The 16,981-nt window shown below is 35.9% G+C and overlaps 1 long non-coding RNA gene across 2 annotated transcripts in view; it reads left to right on the top strand.

The window, feature by feature from the left end:
* LOC105464513 (uncharacterized) overlaps positions 1-8,814 on the top strand; it is a 57,377-nt gene extending 48,563 nt beyond the window's left edge. For both annotated transcript variants that reach the window (XR_011618422.1, XR_011618423.1), the window contains one exon: positions 7,790-8,814. This is a non-coding gene — a long non-coding RNA (uncharacterized lncRNA). The remainder of the gene's footprint in view (positions 1-7,789) is intronic.
* Positions 8,815-16,981: the final 8,167 nt, after the last annotated feature.

Genomic DNA, 16,981 nt, shown 5'->3' with positions numbered 1-16,981 from the left:
TAAAGTATGTTTCTTCATAGCCTGATTTGTTGAGGGTTTTGAAACATGAAAGGATGTTGAATTTCATCAAAAGCCTTTTTTGTTTCTATTGAGATGATTATGAGCTCTTGCTCTTAATTCTGTTTTGTGATGAATCAAATTTATTGATTTGCATATATTCAAACAAACTTGAATCCCAATAATTAAACCTACTTGATTGTGGTGAATTAATTTTTTGATGTGCTGCTGGATTCAGTTTTCTAGTATTTTGTTGAGGGTATTTGCATGTATGTTAACCAGGGATATTAGCCTTAGGTTTTCTGTTTTGGTTGTGCCTTTGCTAGTTTTCTTTTTAAAATCAAAATGATACTGACTTTACAAAATGTGTTAAGGAGGAGTCCCTCCTTCTTGATTTTTTAAAAAATAATTTTACTAGGATTTGTACTAGCTCTTCTTTGTATATCTGGAAAAATTTGGATTTTCTGTTTATGTTTCTTTATTAATCTAACTAGCAGCTTATGAATCTTGGTTAACCATTTGAAGCACCAGCTTTTGGTTTTGTTAATCTTTTGTATTGATTTCTGAATCTCAATTTCAATTAGTTCAGATCTGATTTTGATGGCCTCTTTTCTTCTTTAGTTTTAGGGTTGTTTTGTTTTTGTTTTTCTAGTTCCTGTAGGTGTGAAATTACATTGTTAATTTGAGATTACGATTCTCTGATTTGTAATTCAAATCAGTCTTTGATCCATTTGACCTAGAAGTTTTCTCTTTATACAGATTAAGTAGGAATGAAGTAGGCTTGCTAACAGTTTCATTTCTAGGAACACCGTGATTAATTAGTCAATTCCAGAGCGCTACACAAGTCAGACTATTCTGTTTGCTGCTTTGTCTTTGCTGTCGACTATGGTAGCTATACCCACCTTGCCTTTGATGGTTGAGCGTCGTCACTTGGCCCCTGCAACCTTGAGATCCAATTACTCACATTGTATTTAAATTTTTTATTGAATGACTGCAGTTCCCACTGTTAGATATGATATAAGAGAAGACCAATTACAGGGCTCTTCAAAGATGCAGGTGCTGCCCTCACAAATCTATTTTGCAAGGCATTGGTCAAGGGTATATTTTTTGGACCTTCCTAGCTGGGATGAGTAGGTCTAAAGTGTCTAATCTATTCCAGTATCCCAATCTTCCTAAGCCTTTAGATCCCTTCCTCTACATTAAACTTAAGGAGATCAGGCATTTCCAGCTTGCTCACAGTGGGACATCATTTTGTGCATATTTCAGATAACCAAGAAAATAAACTATTAGAACCTTTTTTAAGTTCTCAAGCTGCAACATTAAAAGCAGAGTCCCTACTTACTGGTCCCAAATCAATCAATTCAGGCTGATCCACCTCAATGTTCCTTCCACCAGTATCCCATGCCCTTAATATCCATTCCTATTCCTGTTCTCCAAATTTCTGTTTATATAAATTAGAGAACTCAAAACGGTCTTTTAGAGTGTAGTGTGCATCCTCATGGGTCACACTCTCAACCTCACCTCTAGAGGCCTGCTGGGACTTTAGTCTAGTTATAAGTGTAGAAGCAAAAAGGAGTGTTGAGGGTGATTCCCCAGGAGAATCAACATTATTTTTCTTGGCAGCTGCCACAGGGGAGGCCATCACTGTTACCTCAAGCAGCAGCACAGGGTTTTATCTCCTCAGACAAAGGAAGGAAGGCTGATGGCAGCATGGGTCAGGGAGGGGATGTTGCCACTACTGGGGATGGGTAAGCTGTTCCTTCTGGCAAAAAAGATGTATCAGAGTTTAAAAAGTCAGTGTCCCCACCTTCACCCGGGTCCTCCCACACATCCCCATTCCAAGTTTCAGGATCCCATTCTTTTCCAATCAATGTCCTCACTTTAATAGTTGACACCTGGCAAGGCTGTACATGGATCTTTCATTGCAGTTCAGCCACTCACACAATAAGAGGTTGTGTCTGTTTTTTCCACAGTTTCAGCTCTTTCTCTACAGGAAATAAGACTCTCAGGGCAATCTTAGCATATTGGAGGCTCAGTATCTGCTTTTGAAGCCGAGAGACAGAATCCCTGAGTTCATTATTTTCTTTCATCACTTTGTCCACTGAACTTAGAAGCAACCAACCAGCTTCATTATGCTCCTTGGTTCTCTACATATGGTCAAATGTATTATGCACAGAGTCACTAAACTCCTTGCCTCTCATGAGCAGTGAATCAAGAGTGTCAAATACATTTATTTTGTATAACTCTCTAAACAGATCATGACAAAGACTATCAGTGTTCTTCATACTAATAGAAGTAGAGTCCTTACCATTTTTGGATATAATCATATTATGCAACCAACTCCAGAAACTCCAAAACCAACAAAAGAACTCCATCCTTAATATTCTGTTCCTCCAGAGCCATGCCTGATACCAAAATCTGTATTAGTTAGGGTTCTCTAGAGAGACAACAGTTTCTGTCTCTCTCTCTCTCTCTCTCTCACACACACACACACACACACACACACACACATACACACACACAGGAGTTTATTAAGTATTAACTTTTGTGATCACAATGTCCCACAGTAGGCTGTCTACAAGCTTGAGGAGTAAGGAGAGCCAGTCCGAGTCTCAAAACTGAAGAACTTGGAGTCTGATGTTCGAGGGCAGGAAGCATCCAGCATGGGAGAAAGATGTAGGCTGGAAGGCTAGACCAGTCTCCTCTTTCATGTTTTTCTGCCTGCTTTATATTTGCTGGCTGCTGATTAGATTGTGCCCACCAGATGCAGGGTGGATCTGCCTTCCCCAGCCCACTGAGTCAAATATTAATCTCCTTTGGTAACACCCTCACAGACACACCCAGAACTAATACTTTGTATCCTTCAATCCTGTCAAGTTGACACTCAGTATTAACCATCGCACAAGGATTGCACTGAATCTGTAGATTTCTTTGGATAATATTGCCATCTTAACAACATTAAGTCTTCCTACCAATTAACATGGGATGGTTTTCCATTTATTTAGGTCTTTAAAAATATATTTCAACAATATTTTATAGATCAGTGTACAAATACTTCAACTCCTTGATTACATTTAGTCCTAGGCATTTTATTATTTTAAATGCTATTGAAAATATAATCACTCTTTAAATTTTCTGTCCAGATGATTTATTGCTTGTGTGTAGAAACACAGCTGTAACATAGTACCTTGTAACTTTATTAAATGTGCTTAAGTTCTAGTAGCGTCTTTTGTGGATCCATCAGGATTTTCTATACATTGTATGTCATCTGTGATCAGAGATTGTTTTCATTCTGCTTTTCTAATTTGAATGCCTTTATTTATATTTCTTGCCTGATTGCTCTGATTAGAATGTTCAGTACAATTTTGAACAGTAGTGATGAAAATAGGCAGCTTTGTCTTGTTCTTTACCTTAGGAGAAAAGCTTTCAGTTTTCCCATCGACTATTATGTTATCTGTAGATATTTCTTAAATGCTCTTTATCAAGTTGAGAAAGTTTTCTGAGTGTTTTTATCATGAGAAAAGCTCATTTTGGCAAAATCATTTTATGTTTCAATTGACATTATTATCTACAGCTTTTCTTCTATTATTGTGGTGTGTTATATTAATTGATTGTCTTATGTTGACCTAAGCTTGCACTTCTGAAATAAGTCCCACTTAGTTATAATATATGATACTTTTAATGTATTCTTGGATTTGGTTTTCTAGTTTTTGTTGAGGATTTTGACATTTGTGTTTATAGGAGTTATTGTTCTGTAGTTTTGTTTTTTTTTTTTTTTTCTCCTGATTTCTTTGTCTAGGTTTGGTATTAGGGTGATACTGGCCTCACAGAATGAGTCAGCAAGTGTTTCCTCATCTTCCATTTTTTGGAAGAGTTTGAAATGATTGACTTTAAATGTTCTTTAAGTGTTTGTAAAATTCACCAGTGAAACCATGTGGCCTTGGACTCTTCTTTGATGAGAGATTTTTGATTATTGATTCATTATTTACTTGTAAATTTGTATAAATTTTCTATTTCTTCTTGAGTCCGTTTTGGTAATTTTGTGTTTCTAGGAATTTTCCGTTTCATTTAGGTTATCCAAATTTTGAAGTATGCTTACTCATATTATTTTCTTATAATCATTTATTATTCTCTAAAGTTGTTAGTAATATCCACTTTTTAAATAGTTTCAATATTTATTTTAGATTCAGGGGGTACTTGTGAAGATTGTTTTATTTGGTATACTGCATGATGCCATGGTTCAGTTTATGAATGATCTCATCAGCCAGGTAGTGAACACAGTACCCAACAGGGAGTTTTTCAACCCCTCCATCTTTCCCTCTCTTCCTGCTTAGTAGTCTTGAATGTCTCTTGTTCCCATCTTTGTGTTCATGTGTACCCCTTGCTTAGCTTTCACTCATAACTAAGAACATGTGGCATTTGGTTTTCTCTTCCTGCATTAACTCACTTGGGATAATATCCTCCAGCTGCGTCCATGTTATTGCAAATAACATGATTTCATTATTTTTTATGGCTGTGTATTCCATGGTGCATACGTACCATATTTTCTTTATCCAATCCACTGTTGATGGGCACCTAGTTTGATTCCATGTCTTTAATACTATAAACAGTGTTGTGAAACCTACAAGTGCATGTGTCTTTTTGGGAAAATGATTTGTTTTTCTTTGTGTATGTAACCAGTAATGGGATTCCTAGGTTAAATAGTAGCTCTATTTTAAGTTGTTTGAAAAATCTCCATATTGCTTCTCACAGTGGCTGAATTACTTTGCATTCACACCAAAAATGTTGAGTATTTCTTTTTCGCCACAGTCTTGCCAGCATCTGTTTTTTTTTTTTTTGTTTGTTTTGTTTTTTTTTACTTTTTAATAATAGCCATTCTGACTAGTATGAGGTGATATCTCATTATGGTTTTTATTTGAATTTCTCTGATCATTAGTTATGAGGAGCATTTGCTCATATGTGTTTTAGCTGCTTGTATGTCTTTTGAGAAGTGGCTGTTCATGTCCTTTGCCCATGTTTTAATGGGATTATTTGTGCTTTTGCTTGCTGAATTGTTTAAGTTCCTTATTGATACTGGATATTAGATCTTTGTTGGACTCATAGTTTGTGAATATTTTCCCTGTTCTGTAGGTTGTATGTCTACTCTGTTGATAGTTTCTTTTGCTGTGTGGAAGATCTTTAATTTAATTAGCTGTTACTTGTAAATTTTTGTTTTTGTCACACTTGATTTTGAGAACTTAGTCATAAATTATTTGCTGTGGCCAATGGTCAGAATGGTGTTTTCAAATTTCATTCTAGGATATTTGTAGTTTGAGGTCTTACATTTAAATCTATAATCTATCTTGAGGTAATTTTTGTATATGGTGCAATGTAGGAGTCTAGTTTCAATCTACTGTATATGGATAGCCAGCAATCCCAGTACCATTTGTTGAATAGGGGATCTTTTCCCCATTGCAAATTTTTCTTTGCTTTGACAAATATCTGATGGTAGTAGGTGTATGGCTTTATTTCTGGTTCTCTAATCTGTTCCATTGCTGTATGTGCTTGTTTTTGTAACTGTACCATGTTGTTTTGGTTACTGTAGCCTTATAGTATGGTTTGAAGTCAGGTAAAGTCATGCCTCTGGCTTTGCTCTTGTTGCTTAGGATTGTTTTGGCTATTCACGGCCTTTTGGGATTCTATATACATTTTAGAGTAGTTTTTTTCTACTCCCGTAAAAAAATTATTGGTAGTTTGATAAGTATAGTACTGAATCTATAGATTGCTTTGGGTAGTATGACCATTTTAATGATGTTTATTCTTTCCAACCAAGAATGTGGAATTTTTTTTTCATTTGTTTGTGTCATCTATGGTTTGTTTTTCTTTTTCTTTCTTTCTTTCTTTCTTTTTTCTTTCTCTCTTTCTCTCTTCATCTTTCTTTCTCTTTTTCTTTCTTTTCCTTTCTTTCTTTCTTTCTTTCTTTCTTTCTTTCTTTCTTTCTTTCTTTCTTTCTTTCTTTCTTTCTTTCTTTCTTTCTTTCTTTCTTTCTTTCTTTCTTTCTTTCCTTCCTTCCTTCCTTCCTTCCTTCCTTCCTTCCTTCCTTCCTTCCTTCCTTCCTTCCTTCCTGTTTTTCTCTTTCTTTCTTCTTTATTCTTTCTTTCTTTCCTTTTCTTTATTGTATTTTTTTTGGGGGGGGGTCTCACTTTGTCTCTTAGGCTGGAGTGCAGTGGTGTGGTCATGGCTCAACATAGCTTTGACCATCTGGACTCAAGCAATTCTTCCACCACAGCCCCCCAGGTCGCTGGAACCAGAAGTATGTGCCACCACACCTAGTTAATTTTTTAATTATTTGTAGAGATGGAATTGCTCTATGTTGCCCAGGCTGATCTTGAACTCCTGGGTTCAAGCGATCCACCTGTCTTGACCTCCCAAGCACTCAGATTACAGGTATGAGCCACCATTCGTGGCCTTCTGATTTTTTTCATTAGTGTTTTGTTGTTTTCCTTATAGACATCTTTCACTTCCTTGGTTAGATATATTTCCAGGTATTTTATTTTATTTTATTTTTATGGCAACTGTAAATGGGATTGCATTATTGATTTTGCTCTCAGCTTGAATGTTATTGGTGTGTATAAATACTACTGACTTTTTACATTGATTTTGTATCCTGAAACTTTACTGAAGTCGTTTATCAGTTCTAGAGCCTTTTGATGGAGTCTTTATGTTTTTCTAAATTTAGAATTATATTGTCAGTTAAGAGAGATAATTTGACATCTTGTTTTTCTATTTGGATGCCTTTTGTTTCTTTCTCATGCCTGATTGCTGTGGCTAGGACTGCCAGTACTATGTCGGATAGGAGAGGTGAGACATTTCTGATATTAGTTCTTTATATCTTTTTATTTTTTTCTAAGTCACTCTAGCTAAATATTTCTCAAGTTTGTTCATTTAATAAAAGAACTTTTGAGTTATATTTTTTTCTATTTTCTTTTGCAGTTTTTCTCCATTCTAATCTTCATTGTTTCCTTTCTTAGTTTTTTGTTTAGTTTGCTCTTCTTTTATTTTCTCAGATAAAAAGTTATATTTTTAATTTGAGATTTTTAATTTTTAATATAGATGTTTACAGCTCAAAATGTCTCTTAGCACTTTTTTCTCTACATGCTGTAAATTTGTGTATTTTTCTTTTGTTATTTTTTCAAATTATTTTCTAATTTTTATTGTGATTTCTTTTTTTGATCCATTTGCCATCGAGTAATATGTTGCTTAATTCCATTTTTAGATTTTCCAGGTTATTTTTCAGTTATTGTTACCTTCATTCCATTATTGTCAGAAAAGATTTTTATATGATTTCAATATTTTAAAATTTATTGAGTCGTTTTTAGTGCCTAATACATCGTCTTTTATGGAAAATATTTCATTTGTGCTCAGAAACATTGTCTGGAGCATTTTATATATGTCTCTTAGTTCTAATTTTTTAATAGTCATGTTCATGTCTTTAATTTTTTTACTGGTATTCTATGTGGATTTTCTATGCATTGTTGAAAGTGGAATATTGATGTATCCATCTATTACTATAGGAATCACGCTTTTTCATTTTAATTCTGTCAATATTTGCTTCTTATACTTTGAAACTCTTGTTTGGTGCATATGTGTTTATAATTTTATATCTTCTAGATGAATTAATTATTGATGGTAACAATTTTTGACATGAAGATCACTTTGATATTTTATTTTATTTTAGTTACTATTTGTATGGTATTATTATTATTATTATTATTATTATTATTATTTGACGGAATTTCGCTCTGTCACCCAGACTGGAGTGCAGTGGGCGATCTCGGATCACTGCAAGCTCTGCCTCCCAGATTCACGCCATTCTCCTGCCTCAGCCTCCGGAGTAGCTGGGACCACAGGCTCTCTCCAACATGCCCGGCCAACTTTTTATGTATTTTTAGTAGAGACGGGGTTTCACCATGTTAGCTAAGATGGTCTCGATCTCCTGACCTCGTGATCCGCCTGTCTCGGCCTCCAAAAGTGCTGGGATAACAGACGAGAGCCACTGCGCCCGGCCTGGTCTTCGCTATTTTTTGTGAGTTTCTCTTTCCTTATTCTATTAGATATTGAGAGAGATTATTGCAATCTCTAACAGTATTTTGGATTTGTCTATTATTCCCTATAAATCTTTCAGTTTTTTACTTCATACACTTTGAAGCTTTGTTTTTAGATCAAAAAACCTGTTAAAATATTCTCATGTTACCTTAATTAATGTGCCTTTTTATAATTATAATTCTAAAATGACCCATTCTTCCTCTGGCTTCTACTCTTCGCACCTCCATATGGGTACCTCTCAAGTCAGTAAGCTGAGACAGTTGAAGCTCTTACCTCCTTTGTTTCTCATTTTTCTGAGTTCACTCTCCTATTTTGCTTTTCAGATTTCTACAAACCATTGTTTTGTACATTTGGTTCATACTTTGGTTGTTTCAGGAGGGATATTAAATCTCTTCTATTACTCTGTCTTTGCTGGAACTCAGTTTGCTTTCAATTTTTTTTCTTATTTTTAAGTCGTTTTTTTATTATGTAAAACATTTATTTGGTTCCCTTGTTAAAAGCATAGTACAAAATAATTAAAATAAGTCTAACTGCGTTCCTATGTTCTCCCACCCTGTTTCTTTCTTCCGTCTAAAGGTAATAAACTTTTAGTGCGTGGTTCGTATTTTCATTTTTTTCTTTCTAAAAAGATAATCAAAACAATGATTTTTTTTTTTAGCAATGATATAATTGGCCAACAAAATGTGTTTGTATACATAGTTTCAAAAGTATCAACCAAGTCATTAAAAATACTATGTGCTTATAAAATAAAAATGATACATTTTAAATGTAGCTATATTTTCTGTTACATTTCAATAAATTCTTTAAACTGCAGAATTTTAAATACTCTTGGCTTAAGAAATATGCATTATTCTTTACCCAAGTAGAGATATATAAAAGATATCTATAAATGTTTGAACATTTGAAGTATTCTTAATACCTTTCATCTGTTAACAGTTTATATCAATTTTACTTATATTTAGGTGGATTTTAGATAATAATTATTTCAATGAATTGCCAGTCAGAAAATCTTTGAATATGCCTATGTCCTGAAAGCCCCTTTTTCCAGTTGTCCCACCTTTCTAGACCAAAACAATGTATAGCTTACATGTATTGATTGATGTTGTATGCCTCCCTAAAATATATAAAACCAAGTTGTAGCCTGACCACCTTGGACACATGTTTTCAGGATCTTTTGAGGACTCTATCACCAGCCATTGGTCACTCATATTTGGTTCAGAATAATTCTCTTCAACTACACTAAAGTTTGACTCTTTTTTGCCAACAAAAAATTAAGGATCACTCGAAATTCTTAATCCAAGAATAAACAATAGCATTGGCCATGATGGAAGTAATGTTTTGAAAGATTAATCTAGTCTAAATGTGCAAGATGGATAGAGTAGGGGAATATTCTAGTGGCAGAAGAATCAATTTAGATGCGATTGAAACTGCCTTTGCAAAATTATGACCGAGACAGTGAAAGAGATCTATCCTAAATGACACCATCTTGCTTCCAACCTTTAAGCTGTCCTCATTTATTCTTAATGGGTGTAGGCTGTGAACTAACTTTGGGAGGAACTTGGTTTATAGCTTATGGTTTAAAACAAAGATGATAACAGCTCTTTCCCAAAGCAAACCTCCCTCTTACCTGGGGACTAGACTGCCTTTGTAGGACTAACAAATTACCCACAAGACTAAAAATGATGATTAGGAGTCATGCAGCCGGAGGCTACATGATTCTAACTCTTCCTAAACTGCTCTGAAGATCAGTGCTTGAGATATTTTGCAGACCCTGCACTTGATGAATCATCTGGCACCACCCAGATCAATTAACTGGCTCATGTGATCTTGCAGCCCCCACCCAGGAATTGATTCAGTGCAAGAAGACAGCTTCAACTTCCCCTGATTTCATCTCCGACCTGACCAATCGGTACTCTCAACTCACTGGCCTTCCCCCACCCACCAAATTATCCCTAAGAACTCTGATCCCTTAATGCTCATGATCAGGGAGACTGATTTGAGTAATAATAAAACTCCCATCTCCTGCACAGCCAGCTGTGAGTGAATTATTCTTTCTCTATTGCAATTCCCCTGTCTTGATAAATTGGCTCTGTCTAGGTAGCAGGAAAGGTGAAACCACTGGATGATTACACTACTGTAGTGATCCTTTTATTGCCTTCAAATACTGAGAATTGCCAATTTTCTTTTCTGTTTGTAAGTATTAAATTTTAAGTTGGTTGAAGTATTGGTTTCATTCTTCAGGAGATATTTGGATACAGAGTAATGCCATTTTTGAGACTTTGCTTTCATTTTTCAGGAGATATTTAGATGTAGAGTAATGCCATTTTGAAGAGTTTAATCAAAGCTAAGAAAGAAAAAGTTGGTATACTGGGAATATAGCTTGAAGCTATTTAGTCATGGAGAAAGTAATGCCCTTTGGCTTTCAGGATGTGATATAATTCTGATTAGGGTTCCTTTTAACATGAACAATTAAAAGAGAATAGTAAATATTAAAGAGACTATTCCCTATTGTTTTGATATTTCCATTTTTAAAATTGTCAGTACCTAAAGAACAGATGCAAGACATGCATTGTTCATTTCAGATTAATGGTTTTAAAAATAAAATCATATAAAATGGTAATATTTATTATTAATAGATGTAATCTCTTCAGAATTGACATACATATTTTATATATGCAAAATCGATGTCAACAGACAACTGGCAATATATTACAATTTTTGTTTTTTATTCTCTTCAAATCAAGAAATTTCTTTGGAAATAAATGTTGAAAACCTTAATCTCATTTTTAGAATTTAACACAAAAATACAGATGTAAGGGAAATTTTATTTACACCTTAAGTGAATGAGATTTACAGATATACAAAGTAATCTTTAAGAAGTCTGAAAGTAATCATTGCATAATAGTTTTTTATTCCATGCCATAATGTCTTGTGAGATCTCTTTAGAAGATATGTCTAATAATATCTACATTTCAATTACTCTTCTGGGGAATATAATGCCTGCTTACCTGGAAATGTAAAAGGAACAGTTTTTAATACACTTAAAAATTGCAGTGTGGATAATTTATATTATCAGTATTCTTTACTGATTTTCTTGCTACATTTAACTTTTGGAAAGTTATACTGTTCTAACATAACATTTCAAAATTGTGTCTCAAAACACTTAGAGAAGAAAATTGAGCTGGATTTGGAATAATAATTCTATTATTTTCTCAGCTCATCCAAATTGTCAGTGTAGGGGAATATTAGTATCATATCTTAGAAATAAAGTAAGGCATACCACAAATGTTCAAAATAGAGTGATTATGTTTCATCAATATAGTTTTAGTAGGAATAAAACTGAAATTGGCCATCTTTTTAAACATGAAGGTCTATTGAAGTATTTTCATCAGAAAACAATGCACATTTTGTCTTCAATCAGTTCTTTTGAGCTATCCCAAAAAGGGAAGATTTCTTCCCTTGTAGGGCTACTGTTTTTTTCTTTTTTTCTTTTTTTTTTTTTTTAGAAAAACATACATTTTATTAAGAATTTTAAAGAAATTAGCATAGAATTGCACTTCACTTAACTTTTTAAAATTATTATTATACTTTAAGTTCTAGGGTACATGTACACAATGTACAGGTTTGTTACATATGTATACCTGTGACATGTTGGTGTGCTGCACCCATCAACTCGTCAGCACCCATCAACTCGTCATTTACATCAGGTGTAACTCCCAATGCCATCCTTCCCCCCTCACCCCTCCCCATAATAGGCCCTGGTGTGTGATGTACCCCTTCCTGAGTCCAAGTGATCTCATTGTTCAATGCCCACCTATGAGTGAGAACATGCAGTATTTGGTTTTCTGTTCTTGCAATAGTTTGCTGAGAATGATGGTTTCCAGCTGCATCCATGTACCTACAAAGGACACAAACTCATCCATTTTTAAGGCTGCATAGTATTCCATGGTGTATATGTGCCACATTTTCTTAATCCAGTCTGTCACTGATGGACATTTGGGTTGATTCCAAGTCTTTGCTATTGTGAATAGTGCTGCAATGAACATACGTGTGCATGTGTCTTTATAGTAGCATGATTTATATTCTTTTGAATATATACCCAGGAATGGGATGGCTGGGTCATATGGTATTTCTAGTTCTAGATCCTTGAGGAATCGCCATACTGTTTTCCATAATGGTTGAACTAATTTACAATCCCACCAACAGTGTAAAAGTGTTCCTATTTCTCCACATCCTCTCCAGCACCTGTTGTTTCCTGACTTTTTAATGATTGCCATTCTAACTGGTGTGAGATGGTATCTCATTGTGGTTTTAATTTGCATTTCTCTGATGGCCAGTGATGATGAGCATTTTTTCATGTGTCTGTTGGCTGCATGAATGTCATCTTTTGAGAAATGACTGTTCATATCCTTTGGCCACTTTTTGATGGGGTTGTTTGTTTTTTTCTTGTAAATTTGTTTGAGTTCCTTGTAGGTTCTGGATATTAGCCCTTTGTCAGATGAGTAGATTGCAAAAATTTTCTCCCATTCTTTAGGTTGCCTGTTCACTCTGATGGTAGTTTCCTTTGCTGTGCAGAAGCTCTTTAGTTTAATTAGATCCCATTTGTCAATTTTGGTTTTTGTTGCATTGCTTTTGGTGTTTTAGACATGAAGTCCTTGCCCATGCCAATGTCCTGAATGGTATTACCTAGGTTTTCTTCTAGGGTTTTTATGGTGTTAGGTTTAACATTTAAGTTTCTAATCCATCTTGAATTAATTTTCTTATAAGGAGTACCATGCTGTTTTGGTTACTGTAGCCTTGTAGTATAGTTTGAAATCAGGTAGCGTGATCCCTCCAGCTTTGTTCTTTTGACCTAGGATTGTCTTGGCAATGCGGGCTCTTCTTTGGTTCCATATGAACTTTAAAGCAGTTTTTTTCCGATTCTGTGAAGAAACTCATTGGTAGCTTGATGGGGATGGCAATGAATCTATAAATTACCTTGGGCAGTATGGCCATTTTCACGATATTGATTCTTCCTATCCATGAGCATGGTATGTTCTTCCATTTGTTTGTGTCCTCTTTTATTTCACTGAGCAGTGGTTTGTAGTTCTCCTTGAAGACGTCCTTTACATCCCTGGTAAGTTGGATTCCTAGGTATTTAATTCTCTTTGAAGCAATTGTGAATGGAAGTTCATTCATGATTTGGCTCTCTGTTTGTCTGTTACTGGTGTATAAGAATGCTTGTGATTTTTGCACATTAATTTTGTATCCTGAGACTTTGCTGAAGTTGCTTATCAGCTTAAGGAGATTTTGGGCTGAGATGATGGGGTTTTCTAGATATACAATCATGTCATCTGCAAACAGGGACAATTTAACTTCTTCTTTACCTAACTGAATACCCTTGATTTCTTTCTCTTGCCTGATTGCCCTGGCCAGAACTTCCAACACTATGTTGAATAGGAGTGGTGAGAGAGGGCATCCCTGTCTTGTGCCAGTTTTCAAAGGGAATGCTTCCAGATTTTGCCCATTCAGTATGATATTGGCTGTGGGTTTGTCATAAATAGCTCTTATTATTTTGAGGTACGTTCCATCAATACCGAATTTATTGAGCGTTTTTAGCATGAAGGGCTGTTGAATTTTGTCAAAGGTCTTTTCTGCATCTATTGAGATAATCATGTGGTTTTTGTCTTTGGTTCTGTTTATATGCTGCATTACGTTTATTGATTTGTGTATGTTGAACCAGCCTTGCATCCCAGGGATGAAGCCCACTTGATCATGGTGGATAAGCTTTTTGATGTGCTGCTGAATCTGGTTTTCCAGTATTTTATTGAGGATTGTTGCATCAATGTTCATCAGGGATATTGGTCTAAAATTCTCTTTTTTGTGTGTGTCTCTCCCAGGCTTTGCTATCAGGATGATGTTGGCATCATAAAATGAGTTAGGGAGGATTCCCTCTTTTTCTATTGATTGGAATAGTTTCAGAAGGAATGGTACCAGCTCCTCCATGTACCTCTGGTAGAATTCAGCTGTGAATCCATCTGGTCCTGGACTTTCTTTGGTTAGTAGACTATTAAACATTGACTCAATTTCAGAGCCTGCTATTGGTCTATTCAGGGATTCAACTTCTTCCCGATTTAGTCTTGGGAGAGTGTAAGTGTCCAGGAAATTATCCGTTTCTTCTAGATTTTCTAGTTTATTTGCTTAGAGGTGTTTATAGTATTCTCTGATGGTAGTTTGTATTTCTGTGGGGTCGGTGGTGATATCCCCTTTATCATTTTTTATTGCGTCTATTTGATTCTTCTCTCTTTTTTTCTTTATTAGTCTTGTTAGCGGTCTATCAATTTTGTTGATCTTTTCAAAAAACCAACTCCTGGATTCATTGATTTTTTGGAGGGTTTTTTGTGTCTCTATCTCCTTCAGTTCTGCTCTGATCTTAGTCATTTCTTGCCTTCTGCTAGCATTTGAATGTGTTTGCTCTTGCTTCTCTAGTTCTTTTAATTGTGATGTTAGAGTGTCAATTTTAGATCTTTCTAGCTTTCTCTTGTGGGCATTTAGTGCTATAAATTTTCCTCTGCACACTGCTTTAAATGTGTCCCAGAGATTCTGGTATGTTGTATCTTTGTTCTCATTGGTTTCAAAGAATTCTCTTTATTTCTGCCTTCATTTCATTATGGACCCAGTAGTCGTTCAGGAGCAGGTTGTTCAGTTTCCCTGTAGTTGAGCAGTTTTGATTGAGTTTCTTAGTCCTGAGTTCTAGTTTGATTGCACTGTGATCTGAGAGACAGTTTGTTATAATTTCTGTTCTTTTACATTTGCTGAGGAGTGCTTTACTTCCAATTATGTGGTCAATTTTTGAATATGTGCGATGTGGTGCTGAGAAGAATGTATACTCTGTTGATTTGGGGTGGAGAGTTCTGTAGATGTCTATTAGGTCCATTTGGTGCAGAGTTGAGTTCAATTCCTGGATATCCTTGTTAACTTTCTGTCTCGTTGATCTGTCTAATGTTGACAGTGGGGTGTTGAAGTCTCCCATTATTATTGTATGGGAGTCTAAGTCTCTTTGTAAGTCTCTAAGGACTTGCTTTATGAATCTAGGTGCTCCTGTATTGGTTGCATATATATTTAGGATAGTTAGTTCTTCCTGTTGAATTGATCCCTTTACCATTATGTAATGGCCTTCTTTGTGTCTTTTGATCTTTGATGGTTTAAAGTCTGTTTTATCAGAGACTAGGATTGCAACCCCTGCTTTTTTTTGTTCTCCATGTGCTTGGTAGATCTTCCTCCATCGCTTTATTTTGAGCCTTTGTGTGTCTCTGCATGTGAGATGGGTCTCCTGAATACAACAAACTGATGGGTCTTGACTCTTTATCCAATTTGCCAGTCTGTGTCTTTTAATTGGAGCATTTAGTCCATTTACATTTAAGGTTAATATTGTTATGTGTGAACTTGATCCTTTCATTGTGATATTAGCTGGTTATTTTGCTTGTTAGTTGATGCAGTTTCTTCCTAGCATCAGTGGTCTTTACCTTTTGGCATGTTTTTGCAATGGCTGGTACTGGTTGTTCCTTTCCATGTTTAGTTCTTCCTTCAGGGTCTCTTGTAGGGCAGGCCTGGTGGTGACAAAATCTCTAAGCATTTGCTTGTCTGTAAAGAATTTTATTTCTCCTTCACTTATGAAACTTAGTTTGGCTGGATATGAAATTCTGAATTGAAAATTCTTTTCTTTAAGAATGTTGAATATCGGCCCCCACTCTCTTCTGGCTTGTAGAGTTTCTGCGAAGAGATCTGCTGTTAGTCTGATGGGCTTCCCTTTGTGGGTAACCCGACCATTCTCTCTGGCTGCCCTTAACATTTTTTCCTTCATTTCAACTTTGGTGAATCTGACAATTATGTGTCTTGGAGTTGCTCTTCTCGAGGAGGGTCTTTGTGGCATTCCCTGTATTTCCTGAATTTGAATGTTGGCCTGCCTTACTAGGTTGGGGAAGTTCTCCTGGATAATATCCTGAAAAGTGTTTTCCAACTTGGTTCCATTTTCCCCCTCACTTTCAGGCACCCCAATCAGATGTAGATTTGGTCTTTTCACATAATCCCATACTTCTCAAAGGCTTTGTTCATTTCTTTTTCCTCTTTTTTCTTTAGACTTCTCTTCTCACTTCATTTCATTCATCTGATCCTCAGTCGTTGATACTCTTTCTTCCAGTTGATCGAGTTGGTTACTGAAGCTTGTGCATTTGTCACGTGTTTCTCATGTCATGGTTTTTATCCTTGTCAGTCCATTATGGCCTTCTCTTCATTGATTATTCTAGTTATCCATTGTTCCACTCTTTTTTCAAGATTTTTAGTTTCTTTGCACTGGGTACGTAATTCCTCCTTTAGCTCTGAGAAGTTTGATGGACTGAAGGCCTCTTCTCTCATCTCGTCAAAGTCATTCTCCGTCCAGCTTTGATCCATTGCTGGCGATGAGCTGCGTTCCTCTGCAGGGGGAGATGCGCTCTTATTTTTTGAATTTCCAACTTTTCTGCTCTGCTTTTTCCCCATCTTTGTGGTTTTATCTGCCTCTGGTCTTTGATGATGGTGACGTACTGATGGGGTTTTGGTGTGGGTGTGGGTCTGTTGGAGATTGCTTGAGGTCCACTCCAGACCCTGTTTGCCTGGGTATCAGCAGCAGAGGCTGCAGAAGATAGAATATTGCTGAACAGCGAGTGTAACTGTCTGATTCTTGCTTTGGAAGCTTCCTCTCAGGGGTGTACTCCACTGTGTGAGGTGTGGGGTGTCGGTCTGTCCCTAGTGGGGGATGTCTCCTAGTTAGGCTACTCAAGGGTTGGGGACCCACTTGAGCAGGCAGTCTGTCCGTTCTCAGATCTCAACCTCCGTGTTGGGAGATCCACTGCTCTCTTCAAAGCTGTCAGACAGAGTCGTT

This window comes from Macaca nemestrina, chromosome X (assembly GCF_043159975.1).
Source record: "Macaca nemestrina isolate mMacNem1 chromosome X, mMacNem.hap1, whole genome shotgun sequence".
Classification (NCBI taxonomy): domain Eukaryota; kingdom Metazoa; phylum Chordata; class Mammalia; order Primates; family Cercopithecidae; genus Macaca; species Macaca nemestrina.
Note: the sequence above shows the minus strand (reverse complement) of the source record. Positions and strands in the feature narration are given on the sequence as shown.